Below are 12541 nucleotides of genomic sequence, written 5' to 3' on the forward strand. Positions count from 1 at the left end.
CTACGAGTATTTTGGGGGGGATTATAGACATCATTTTCAATAGCAGAGAGGAATGTTACATAAATAAAATACAAGCGTTCTAGGGCCTCTCTCGTTGACAAATCAGAAAGCTTCCCTGCGCTGCTTAAAATATGAACCGGAGGTATGTTTGCAAACGACACCATGGATAGAGAGTTCAACTGTAGGTTGAAGTTCATGTTGTCGAGACTAGAGCAGTGCAGGGGCTGCGTCTTCCTGGTCTGTTTTATGGATTTTGTAGTATAGAAAATATTTTCTGGACAGTTTAAAATTCCCCAAATTAGTCTTAAGTCAAATATTATTATTATTGCGAAAATTAACTTTTATAATCAAAAAGTAGTTTGAATGTGTTTTGACATTGGTTGCTTGCTTTACATTTGACATTTTTATCACAATAAATAATAAATAAATAAAAACCGAAAAAGTGAAAAGTACAGGTGCTCAGTAGATGAATTCCATTCATACCAAACACACTGCCTTCCAAATAAGCATGGGCTATTCTACTGTATACTGCTGTGGTTCCCAACTAGTGTACTGTGGCACATTTATGTGCCTTGAGAAAACGTGACCTGTAGAACGCACATGGAATTTTGACTCGCAAGCACTAGTGCTGGTCAGATTAAAACATTAAATGGCACGTGGTTACATCTGTATCGTTGTTTCAAGTCTGGCGCGCTCAGGCTGCTGTTACATTTGTATATAGAGAATATGTTCCCTAATGATTGGTTGGTAATAGAGTCACCCCATAGAGAATGATAGAGGCCTCTAGCAGCCAAAAGGCCATTTTAATAATGGGCAGCGCCATTGAGGGCTTCCACCATTTTAAAGTAGTTATTAACGTAGTCATTTGGGTGGGGATTCCTATGGGTTGTAGCCTCAATAGCGCTGCCAATGCTGTCACATACGCTATAATGGCACAGATATGAAGATGAGTCCTCTATCTATCTCTATGCATTTGTCTCATTTGAGGGCACAGGCAGATGAGCTTTACTAGTGCAGATAGAGTGTGCCTTCTATCAATGTAATTGTCTGCATCATTTCCAATCCCCAATATCCTCCGATCACCCTAGCCCTATCATTCATCGCTCCCCTAATTGGAGTAAACTAATGCACCGGTATACTTTTTTTATTCATCCCAATTTTTCTTTAACCAATTTTGGTCTTTAATGCAGGGCCGACAGACAAGTTCCTCACTTCTCCCCCTTCCACCTGCCACTTCCATTTTTTTTTCGGTAATGCTGCAATTAGTTTGTTATAATTTTAAATAGAGCAGTCATTTGTTAACAAAATCATATGTATCATTTTGATTCGTCTGTGAAAACCATTAGCACAGGTAAATGTGATTAGGCTTAACCAGAAGTCAGTTACAGTATTTCTTAATATGGCTCTGAACTTAGTTATACTACAGCCTCTGCCATGGAAACCAACGGAGCATGGCTTTGTATCCGTGGTTACACCTTTACAATGCACAAAACCACTTGTCTGTAGCACAAAGCGGTTCAAAACTAAATATCTATTTTACTTACCGGACCTACATTTGAGTTTTTTTTCTGGGCAGATTTTTGCGAGACGTTTTTAAAATGGGTACACACAAATTAACCATCATGAGTAAGGAACTATTAAAACTATAAATAATATTTCAAATAAACCCTATTTAATAACACCGTTTGTCACCAGAACCTAGATGGTTTGCAGTATGGATCAGATGGCTTGGAGGTCATTACCACTATATAAATCAATAGGGACATGTTATATCCTATCAAGGTGTGCCACAGTTCCAAAAAGGTTGGGAACCACTGCATCATTACCATATAGGACTATATTTAGTAAAGGATGCTATAATGTGTGGGAAGTGGGCATACTATCAATCTTTCAAATATGTTGAGCTATTACATAAGCCTGCCTGGAGTGCCAGGTGGGCGTGGTTTGCACTTCTGGGATTCTTCTATTGGTTCCATTGCGCCAGTCAAGAACAGCTAAAGTATTTAAAGTGATTCCAAATAGCATTTTAACCCAGGTCTGGATGGTGGCCATTGGCATACTATAAATCTGTGCTGTTATGTAATAACCATATACCCCTATGGGCCAATGTCAGTCAAACTGCTGGTGAATGGATATAACATTGTGTATATTTGATAAGACGGTACTGTAAGTGGATAGTTCAATACATGTCTGTTCAATACAGAGGCCCGGTCAATAGTAAAACCCTATACTGTCTGTATGTCTGTTCAATACAGAGGCCCGGTCAATAGTAAAACCCTATACTGTCTGTATGTCTGTTCAATACAGAGGTCCGGTCAATAGTAAAACCCTATACTGTCTGTATGTCTGTTCAATACAGAGGCCCGGTCAATAGTAAAACCCTATACTGTCTGTATGTCTGTTCAATACAGAGGCCCGGTCAATAGTAAAACCCTATACTGTCTGTATGTCTGTTCAATACAGAGGTCCGGTCAATAGTAAAACCCTATACTGTCTGTATGTCTGTTCAATACAGAGGTCCGGTCAATAGTAAAACCTATACTGTCTGTATGTCTGTTCAATACAGAGGTCCGGTCAATAGTAAAACCCTATACTGTCTGTATGTCTGTTCAATACAGAGGCCCGGTCAATAGTAAAACCCTATACTGTCTGTATGTCTGTTCAATACAGAGGCCCGGTCAATAGTAAAACCCTATACTGTCTGTATGTCCTACTTGAAATACCCCCCAGGTCATTAACAAAATGACCTACTTGTTTTTTTTGAGAGTGGAGTCAGTGGGCTACCACAGATGGACCACAGCCTGCTGGAGGAGGGTTCTATATGTCATGTTGTGTGGCATGTTGTGAGGCATGACGTGCGGCATGCTGTGTGGCATGTTGTGAGGCATGACGTGTGGCATGTTGTGTGGCATGTTGTGTAGCATGTTGTGTGGCATGTTGTGTGGCATGTGGTGTGGCATTATGTGTGGCATGGGGTGTGGCATTACATGTGGCATGATGTGTGGCATGACGTGTGGCATGACGTGTGGCATGACGTGCAGCATGACGTGTGGCATGTGGTGTGGCATGGGGTGTGGCATGACGTGTGGCATGACGTGCGGTATGACGTGTAGCATGATAGGAACATAGTGTGCCACTCGAAGCATAATCTTACATGTTCCTCCCATTCCTGTCATTTTCCCAATGGTGTCTGTGCACCACATTCAGGCTGACTGCCCACTGGGTGCTGTTCTATAAATACTCTGTACGGTATAGTGTATCTGCCTAGTAACCTAGAGATTCAAGTTTTATTGTCATGTGCACAAGTACAGTGAAATACCTTTCTTGCCAGTGTAACCGATGTGAAATGGCTAGCTAGTTAGCGGTGGTACGCGCTAGTAGCGTTTCAATCGGTGACGTCACTCGCTCTGAGACTTGAAGTAGGGTTTCCCTTTGCGTTGCAAGGGCCGCGGCTTTTGTGGCGCGATGGGTAACGATGCTTCGTGGGGTGTCAGTTGTTGATGTGTGCAAGTGTCCCTGGTTCGAGCCCAGGTTGGGGCGAAGAGAGGGACGGAACCTACACTGTTACACCAGCTCTTTCCCAACAATGCAGTAATCAATATCAGTAGTTATCAGTAGTAATCAATATCAGTAGTAATCAATATCAGCAGTAATCAATATCAGCAGTAATCAATGTCAGCAGTAATCAATGTCAGCAGTAATCAATATCAGCAGTAATCAATACCAGTAGTAATCAATACCAGTAGTAATCAATATCAGCAGTAATCAATATCAGTAGTAATCAATATCAGTAGTAATCAATGTCAACATCACAACCGTGAAGCACGGGGGTGGCAGCATCATGTTGTGGGGTGCTTTGCTGCAGGAGGGACTGGTGTACTTCACAAAATAGATGGCATCATGAGGATAGAAAATTATGTGGATATATTGAAGCAACATCTAAAGACATCAGTCAGGAAGTTAAAGCTTGGTCGCAAATAGGTCTTCCAAATGGACAATGACCCCAAGCATACTTCCAAAGTTGTGGCAAAATGGCTTAAGGACAACAAAGTCAAGATATTGGAGTGGCCATCACAAAGCCCTGACCTCAATCCTATAGAAAATTTCTGGGCAGAACTGAAAAAGCGTGTGCGAGCAAGGAGGCCTACAAACCTGACTCAGTTACACCAGCTCTGTCAGGAGGAATGGGCCAAAATTCACCCAACTTATTGTGGGAAGCTTGTGGAAGGCTACCTGAAACGTTTGACCCAAGTTTAAATTGTTTAAGGCAATACTACCAAATACTAATTGAGTGTATGTAAACTTCTGACCCACTGGGAATGTGATGAAAGAAATAAAAGCTGAAATAAATCATTCTCTGTACTATTATTCTGACATTTCACATTCTTAAAATAAAGTGGTGATTCTAAATGACCTAAGACAGGGAATTTTTTACTAGGATTAAATGTCAAGAATAGTGAAAAACTGAGATTAAATGTATTTGGCTAAGGTGTATGTAAACTTCTGAATTCAACTGTACATACAGGGACAGTAGCTATATACAGGGTCAGTTCCAGGGTCAGTAGTTATGTACAGGGTCAGTTCCAGGGTCAGTGCCAATACCATATTTACAATGGGGATACTGGAGTGATAGAGGTAGATATGTAGATTGTATATCCTTTCAATGTTTACAGCTGGTCTCCAGCTACCCAGACCTGTCTGATCAGCCTGGTAGGGTATACAGCAGGTCTCCAGCTACCCAGACCTGTCTGATCAGCCTGGTAGGGTATACAGCAGGTCTCCAGCTACCCAGACCTGTCTGATCAGCCTGGTAGGGTATACAGCAGGTCTCCAGCTCCCCAGACCTGTCTGATCAGCCTGGTAGGGTATACAGCAGGTCTCCAGCTCCCTAGACCTGTCTGATCAGCCTGGTAGGGTATACAGCAGGTCTCCAGCTACCCAGACCTGTCTGATCAGCCTGGTAGGGTATACAGCAGGTCTCCAGCTCCCCAGACCTGTCTGATCAGCCTGGTAGGGTATACAGCAGGTCTCCAGCTACCCAGACCTGTCTGATCAGCCTGGTAGGGTATACAGCAGGTCTCCAGCTCCCTAGACCTGTCTGATCAGCCTGGTAGGGTGTACAGCTGGTCTCCAGCTCCCTAGACCTGTCTGATCAGCCTGGTAGGGTATACAGCAGGTCTCCAGCTACCCAGACCTGTCTGATCAGCCTGGTAGGGTATACAGCAGGTCTCCAGCTCCCCAGACCTGTCTGATCAGCCTGGTAGGGTATACAGCAGGTCTCCAGCTCCCCAGACCTGTCTGATCAGCCTGGTAGGGTATACAGCTGGTCTCCAGCTACCCAGACCTGTCTGATCAGCCTGGTAGGGTATACAGCAGGTCTCCAGCTCCCCAGACCTGTCTGATCAGCCTGGTAGGGTATACAGCTGGTCTCCAGCTACCCAGACCTGTCTGATCAGCCTGGTAGGGTATACAGCAGGTCTCCAGCTCCCCAGACCTGTCTGATCAGCCTGGTAGGGTATACAGCTGGTCTCCAGCTACCCAGACCTGTCTGATCAGCCTGGTAGGGTATACAGCTGGTCTCCAGCTCCCCAGACCTGTCTGATCAGCCTGGTAGGGTATACAGCAGGTCTCCAGCTACCCAGACCTGTCTGATCAGTCTGGTAGGATATACAGCAGGTCTCCAGCTACCCAGACCTGTCTGATCAGCCTGGTAGGGTATACAGCAGGTCTCCAGCTACCCAGACCTGTCTGATCAGCCTGGTAGGATATACAGCAGGTCTCCAGCTCCCCAGACCTGTCTGATCAGCCTGGTAGGGTATACAGCAGGTCTCCAGCTACCCAGACCTGTCTGATCAGCCTGGTAGGGTATACAGCAGGTCTCCAGCTCCCTAGACCTGTCTGATCAGCCTGGTAGGGTATACAGCTGGTCTCCAGCTCCCTAGACCTGTCTGATCAGCCTGGTAGGGTATACAGCAGGTCTCCAGCTCCCCAGACCTGTCTGATCAGCCTGGTAGGATACACAGCAGGTCTCCAGCTCCCCAGACCTGTCTGATCAGCCTGGTAGGGTATACAGCAGGTCTCCAGCTACCCAGACCTGTCTGATCATTCTGATAGGGTATACAGCAGGTCTCCAGCTCCCTAGACCTGTCTGATCATTCTGATAGGGTATACAGCAGGTCTCCAGCTCCCCAGACCTGTCTGATCAGCCTGGTAGGGTATACAGCAGGTCTCCAGCTCCCTAGACCTGTCTGATCAGCCTGGTAGGGTATACAGCAGGTCTCCAGCTACCCAGACCTGTCTGATCAGCCTGGTAGGGTATACAGCAGGTCTCCAGCTCCCCAGACCTGTCTGATCAGCCTGGTAGGGTATACAGCAGGTCTCCAGCTCCCTAGACCTGTCTGATCAGCCTGGTAGGGTATACAGCAGGTCTCCAGCTACCCAGACCTGTCTGATCAGCCTGGTAGGGTATACAGCAGGTCTCCAGCTCCCTAGACCTGTCTGATCAGCCTGGTAGGGTATACAGCTGGTCTCCAGCTCCCTAGACCTGTCTGATCAGCCTGGTAGGGTATACAGCAGGTCTCCAGCTACCCAGACCTGTCTGATCAGCCTGGTAGGGTATACAGCAGGTCTCCAGCTCCCCAGACCTGTCTGATCAGCCTGGTAGGGTATACAGCAGGTCTCCAGCTCCCCAGACCTGTCTGATCAGCCTGGTAGGGTATACAGCTGGTCTCCAGCTACCCAGACCTGTCTGATCAGCCTGGTAGGGTATACAGCTGGTCTCCAGCTCCCCAGACCTGTCTGATCAGCCTGGTAGGGTATACAGCTGGTCTCCAGCTACCCAGACCTGTCTGATCAGCCTGGTAGGGTATACAGCAGGTCTCCAGCTCCCCAGACCTGTCTGATCAGCCTGGTAGGGTATACAGCAGGTCTCCAGCTACCCAGACCTGTCTGATCAGCCTGGTAGGGTATACAGCAGGTCTCCAGCTACCCAGACCTGTCTGATCAGCCTGTTAGGGTATACAGCAGGTCTCCAGCTCCCTAGACCTGTCTGATCAGCCTGGTAGGGTATACAGCAGGTCTCCAGCTCCCCAGACCTGTCTGATCAGCCTGGTAGGGTATACAGCAGGTCTCCAGCTACCCAGACCTGTCTGATCAGCCTGGTAGGGTATACAGCTGGTCTCCAGCTCCCTAGACCTGTCTGATCAGCCTGGTAGGGTATACAGCTGCTCTCCAGCTCCCCAGACCTGTCTGATCAGTCTGGTAGGATACACAGCAGGTCTCCAGCTCCCCAGACCTGTCTGATCAGCCTGGTAGGGTATACAGCAGGTCTCCAGCTACCCAGACCTGTCTGATCATTCTGATAGGGTATACAGCAGGTCTCCAGCTCCCTAGACCTGTCTGATCAGCCTGGTAGGGTATACAGCAGGTCTCCAGCTACCCAGACCTGTCTGATCAGCCTGGTAGGGTATACAGCAGGTCTCCAGCTCCCCAGACCTGTCTGATCAGCCTGGTAGGGTATACAGCAGGTCTCCAGCTACCCAGACCTGTCTGATCAGCCTGGTAGGGTATACAGCAGGTCTCCAGCTCCCTAGACCTGTCTGATCAGCCTGGTAGGGTATACAGCTGGTCTCCAGCTCCCTAGACCTGTCTGATCAGCCTGGTAGGGTATACAGCAGGTCTCCAGCTACCCAGACCTGTCTGATCAGCCTGGTAGGGTATACAGCAGGTCTCCAGCTCCCCAGACCTGTCTGATCAGCCTGGTAGGGTATACAGCAGGTCTCCAGCTCCCCAGACCTGTCTGATCAGCCTGGTAGGGTATACAGCTGGTCTCCAGCTACCCAGACCTGTCTGATCAGCCTGGTAGGGTATACAGCAGGTCTCCAGCTCCCTGTTGTACTCCTTATTATTCTTGAAGGTATTCTGTCCAGTATAATCTTCTTTTTTTAACTCCATGTGATGGTTAACTGGTTTTTGAGGTAACTGGTTTCCTGAGGTAAATATATTGTGTGTGGTTGTGTGACAGTGCTGCAGTGTTTAACTGGTTGTGTTGTCTCTCTCTCTCGCTCTCGTTCATTATTGAAGGTATTGTGTCTAGTACTGTTTAATCCTGGGTTTAAGGTAGTTCACTAACTGGGTTTGTCTCTGTAGGAGGGCTGTGCTACTTACTGACCTCTAAAGACGTCCTCAGCTGGACACGGATATAGATTCAGTAAAGGCCATCTACGCTGACACAGCTGTCTCTGTCAGCTACAACCAGTTACATAGAAGACTAGCCTCGCTGAACTTACTGACATAGACAGCAGGATGTGGTTTTAGTTAACAGGGTACAATGGAAAGGCATCTTCTCTCAATTAAATGCTTGTTATCAATAAATGACTCATGACTTTCTTTCTGTCTGTCTTCTTCTTTCTCCTCTCCAGAGAGTATGGGTCCATTGACGATGTTGACGTTTAAATGCAAATCAATGTCATCATCTTAGATGTAAATTGACTATAGTCCCAGACGGTATTAAATAGAACTTTGCAGCCCGGCCGCCTTGGGGGAAAACAACCCATGGTCAATAAGGGACATAGACGATCTGGTGCCCATGAAATAAGTTACAATACTTTTAAAAAGACAATATAGACAGATATACATTCTATGGATACATCACAAATGGTAACCTATTTAAAATAAATTCTAGAACCCACTTTTTAAATAAAAAAACAACATTTCACATCCTGAGGAGACGAGTCGCTCTGAAGCTTTCTGGGTTTTTTTAAAATTATTTGATTTTGTGCATTTTTATAAATCCCATGTTTGACAAACATACCACATCACGAACCACAACATTTTTGCTCCGCTTCAGTGACATATTTTCAGGGTTGTGCGTTTTCTGTGTAATGTGATTTTTTTGCTCTGCATTTTGTTGCTGTTGCTCTGCACCTATCCTCAACTACCTACCTAGAATGGCCAGGACCTATCCTCAACTACCTACCTAGAATGGCCAGGACCTATCCTCAACTACCTACCTAGAATGGCCAGGACCTATCCTTAACTACCTACCTAGAATGGCCAGGACCTATCCTCAACTACCTACCTATTATGGCCAGGACCTATCCTCAACTATCCTCAACTACCTACCTATTATGGCCAGGACCTATCCTCACCTATCCTCAACTACCTACCTAGAATGGCCAGGACCTATCCTCAACTACCTACCTATTATGGCCAGGACCTATCCTCACCTATCCTCAACTACCTACCTAGTATGGCCAGGACCTATCCTCACCAATCTACCTAGTATGGCCAGGACCTATCCTCAACTATCCTCAACTACCTACCTATTATGACCAGGACCTATCCTCACCTATCCTCAACTACCTACCTAGTATGGCCAGGACCTATCCTCAACTACCTACCTATTATGGCCAGGACCTATCCTCAACTACCTACCTATTATGGCCAGGACCTATCCTCAACTACCTACCTATTATGGCCAGGACCTATCCTCAACTATCCTCAACTACCTACCTATTATGGCCAGGACCTATCCTCACCTATCCTCAACTACCTACCTAGTATGGCCAGGACCTATCCTCACCAATCTACCTAGTATGGCCAGGACCTATCCTCACCTATCCTCAACTACCTACCTAGTATGACCAGGACCTATCCTCACCTATCCTCAACTACCTACCTATTATGGCCAGGACCTATCCTCAACTACCTACCTATTATGGCCAGGACCTATCCTCAACTACGCTACCTAGTATGACCAGGACCAATCCTCACCTATCCTCAACTACCTACCTAGTATGGCCAGGACCTATCCTCAACTATCCTCAACTACCTACCTATTATGGCCAGGACCTATCCTCACCTATCCTCAACCACCTACCTATTATGGCCAGGACCTATCCTCACCTATCCTCAACTACCTACCTATTATGGCCAGGACCTATCCTCACCTATCCTCAACTACCTACCTATTATGGCCAGGACCTATCCTCAACTACCTACCTATTATGGCCAGGACCTATCCTCAACTATCCTCAACTACCTACCTACCTAGAATGGCAACTACCTACAGTATTTACTGGAAGCCCCACACAGGTCTAATCAATGTCATATTAGCCTGGTTTCTATGCTGTCTTGCCAACTCCTATGGTCGTTGTCAAACATGTTGACAACAAAACACAAAGAGATCCAGGACCAGGCTAATGCCATATACAGGATCTTAATCTGAGCCAGTTCGCTACAGCAGGAAAAAAATAATCCTGCAGCAACAGTACAGGTTAATCTCATGTTTTATACAGTATCCAGGTTAATCTCATGTTTTATACAGTATCCAGGTTAATCTCATGTTTTATACAGTATCCAGGTTAATCTCATGTTTTATACAGTATCCAGGTAAATCTCATGTTTTATACAGTATCCAGGTTAATCTCATGTTTTATACAGTATCCAGGTTAATCTCATGTTTTATACAGTATCCAGGTTAATCTCATGTTTTATACAGTATCCAGGTTAATCTCATGTTTTATACAGTATCCAGGTTAATCTCATGTTTTATACAGTATCCAGGTTAATCTCATGTTTTATACAGTATCCAGGTTAATCTCATGTTTTATACAGTATCCAGGTTAATCTCATGTTTTATACAGTATCGAGGTTAATCTCATGTTTTATACAGTATCCAGGTTAATCTCATGTTTTATACAGTATCCAGGTTAATCTCATGTTTTATACAGTATCGAGGTTAATCTCATGTTTTATACAGTATCCAGGTTAATCTCATGTTTTATACAGTATCCAGGTTAATCTCAGGTTTTATATAGTATCCAGGTAAATCTCATGTTTTATACAGTATCCAGGTTAATCTCATGTTTTATACAGTATCCAGGTTAATCTCATGTTTTATACAGTATCCAGGTTAATCTCATGTTTTATACAGTATCCAGGTAAATCTCATGTTGCCAGACAACAAAACAAACCATTGAACGGCTTGAGGCAAGGCTATTTTCAGATCTGTGTACCGAGGCAGCGACATAACTACAGGAACTGGGACGTTCCTATTTTCTCATCTGCTATGGAAGGAACCTGCGACTAATCATTTCATTGGACGAAGTATACCAATGCGTATCCCATACATATGACTAAGAAAACTTGAAATGTCTGGCCATTAAAATGTATCTCTTGCAGGTCTTCCTTTTTTTGTTTTTACTGAAACTAACCTGTATAACATTCTTCCTTCAGAGGAAGAGCTATTCCTGCAGGAACACTCAGTATCATGACCGTCAGGGAGATGACACTCAGGTGACTAATGTAAACGACAGGTAGCGGCAGGTAGTCTAGCGGTTAAGAGTATTGGCCCCAGTAACTGAAAAGTCGCTGCTTTGAATCTCAGAGTAGCCCAACTGTCCCCCCCAAAAATCTGCCGTTTTGCCCTTGAGCAAGGCAGTTAACCGCCAAAAACAATTGCTCCCCAGGCTCCGATGACTTGGACGTCAATTAAGGCAGCCCCCCCCCTCTCTGATTCAGAGGGGTTGAGTTAAAAGCGGAACACCCATTTCAGTTGAATACATTCAGCTGTACAACTGACTAGGTATGCCGTTTCCCTAAACAAATTTACATGAATGGCCATTTCAGCAAGACTACTCTTATTGAAATTACATTGAAATGAAACTTTCAGGGTCCATATTCATCAAACAAGAAACAAATGGACACCATTGATCGTCTTGCTCACCCCTTTGCTGCCATGGCTCACCCCTTAGAATATTTTCCTGATGCGCATGGTGTTAAAATAACACCCAAATATCGAAACCCTTGTCTAGACCAGTGAAAGGACAGATCTTTATTCAACTGATTTCCGGTACTTTTGTATACTTTTTAGACTGTAAAAATTACAATTGCGTGCAACACGTCATCTCTCTCTCTCTCTCTCTCTCTCTCTCTCTCTCTCTCTCTCTCTCTCTCTCTCTCTCAAATGGCGAGGGGCTGAAGCTCATTGGCTAGAATTCTAGTTGCTAGGGGACTGGCCCACATGGGGACAAATTTAAGGAAAATGCAGAAGCACAGCTTCTAGAAACTAGGGTTTTGTTTTTTGTTTTTTTAAATGGGAGGTAAGAAAATAATTCTGCTCATAAATTACATGTATAACCTAGATATTGACATATCCAGCCCAAAGCTGGATATTAGTTGCCAAAGTTCCCGGAGCATGTCTTTAAAGTTTGGCAGAGTGTTTTCCCATTGCTTGTGAAAATCCTGTTTGACCTGAACCATATAATCAATACAGTACCCAGTCTCTCTAGCCTCCTGAATTGAACCATTTCAGTATTTCGCCACAAGGTGGGGATGCTCAGCACTGCAGGCTGTTATACAGAGTGTACGACAGACAAGGTGACATAAACCGGGTGCTCCAATTTCACAGCACAGTGGAATGCCATCAATGTCCACAAGAGGCAGATTCAGACATGTCGGCAGCTGTGCTGTGTGATTCTGCAGTTTGCCTGTTCTCTCCGGGGACTGAATGTCTGTGCTCAGTGTGAGAGATAGTGAT

The sequence above is a fragment of the Salmo salar genome, chromosome ssa10 (assembly GCF_905237065.1).
Source record: "Salmo salar chromosome ssa10, Ssal_v3.1, whole genome shotgun sequence".
Taxonomy (NCBI): domain Eukaryota; kingdom Metazoa; phylum Chordata; class Actinopteri; order Salmoniformes; family Salmonidae; genus Salmo; species Salmo salar.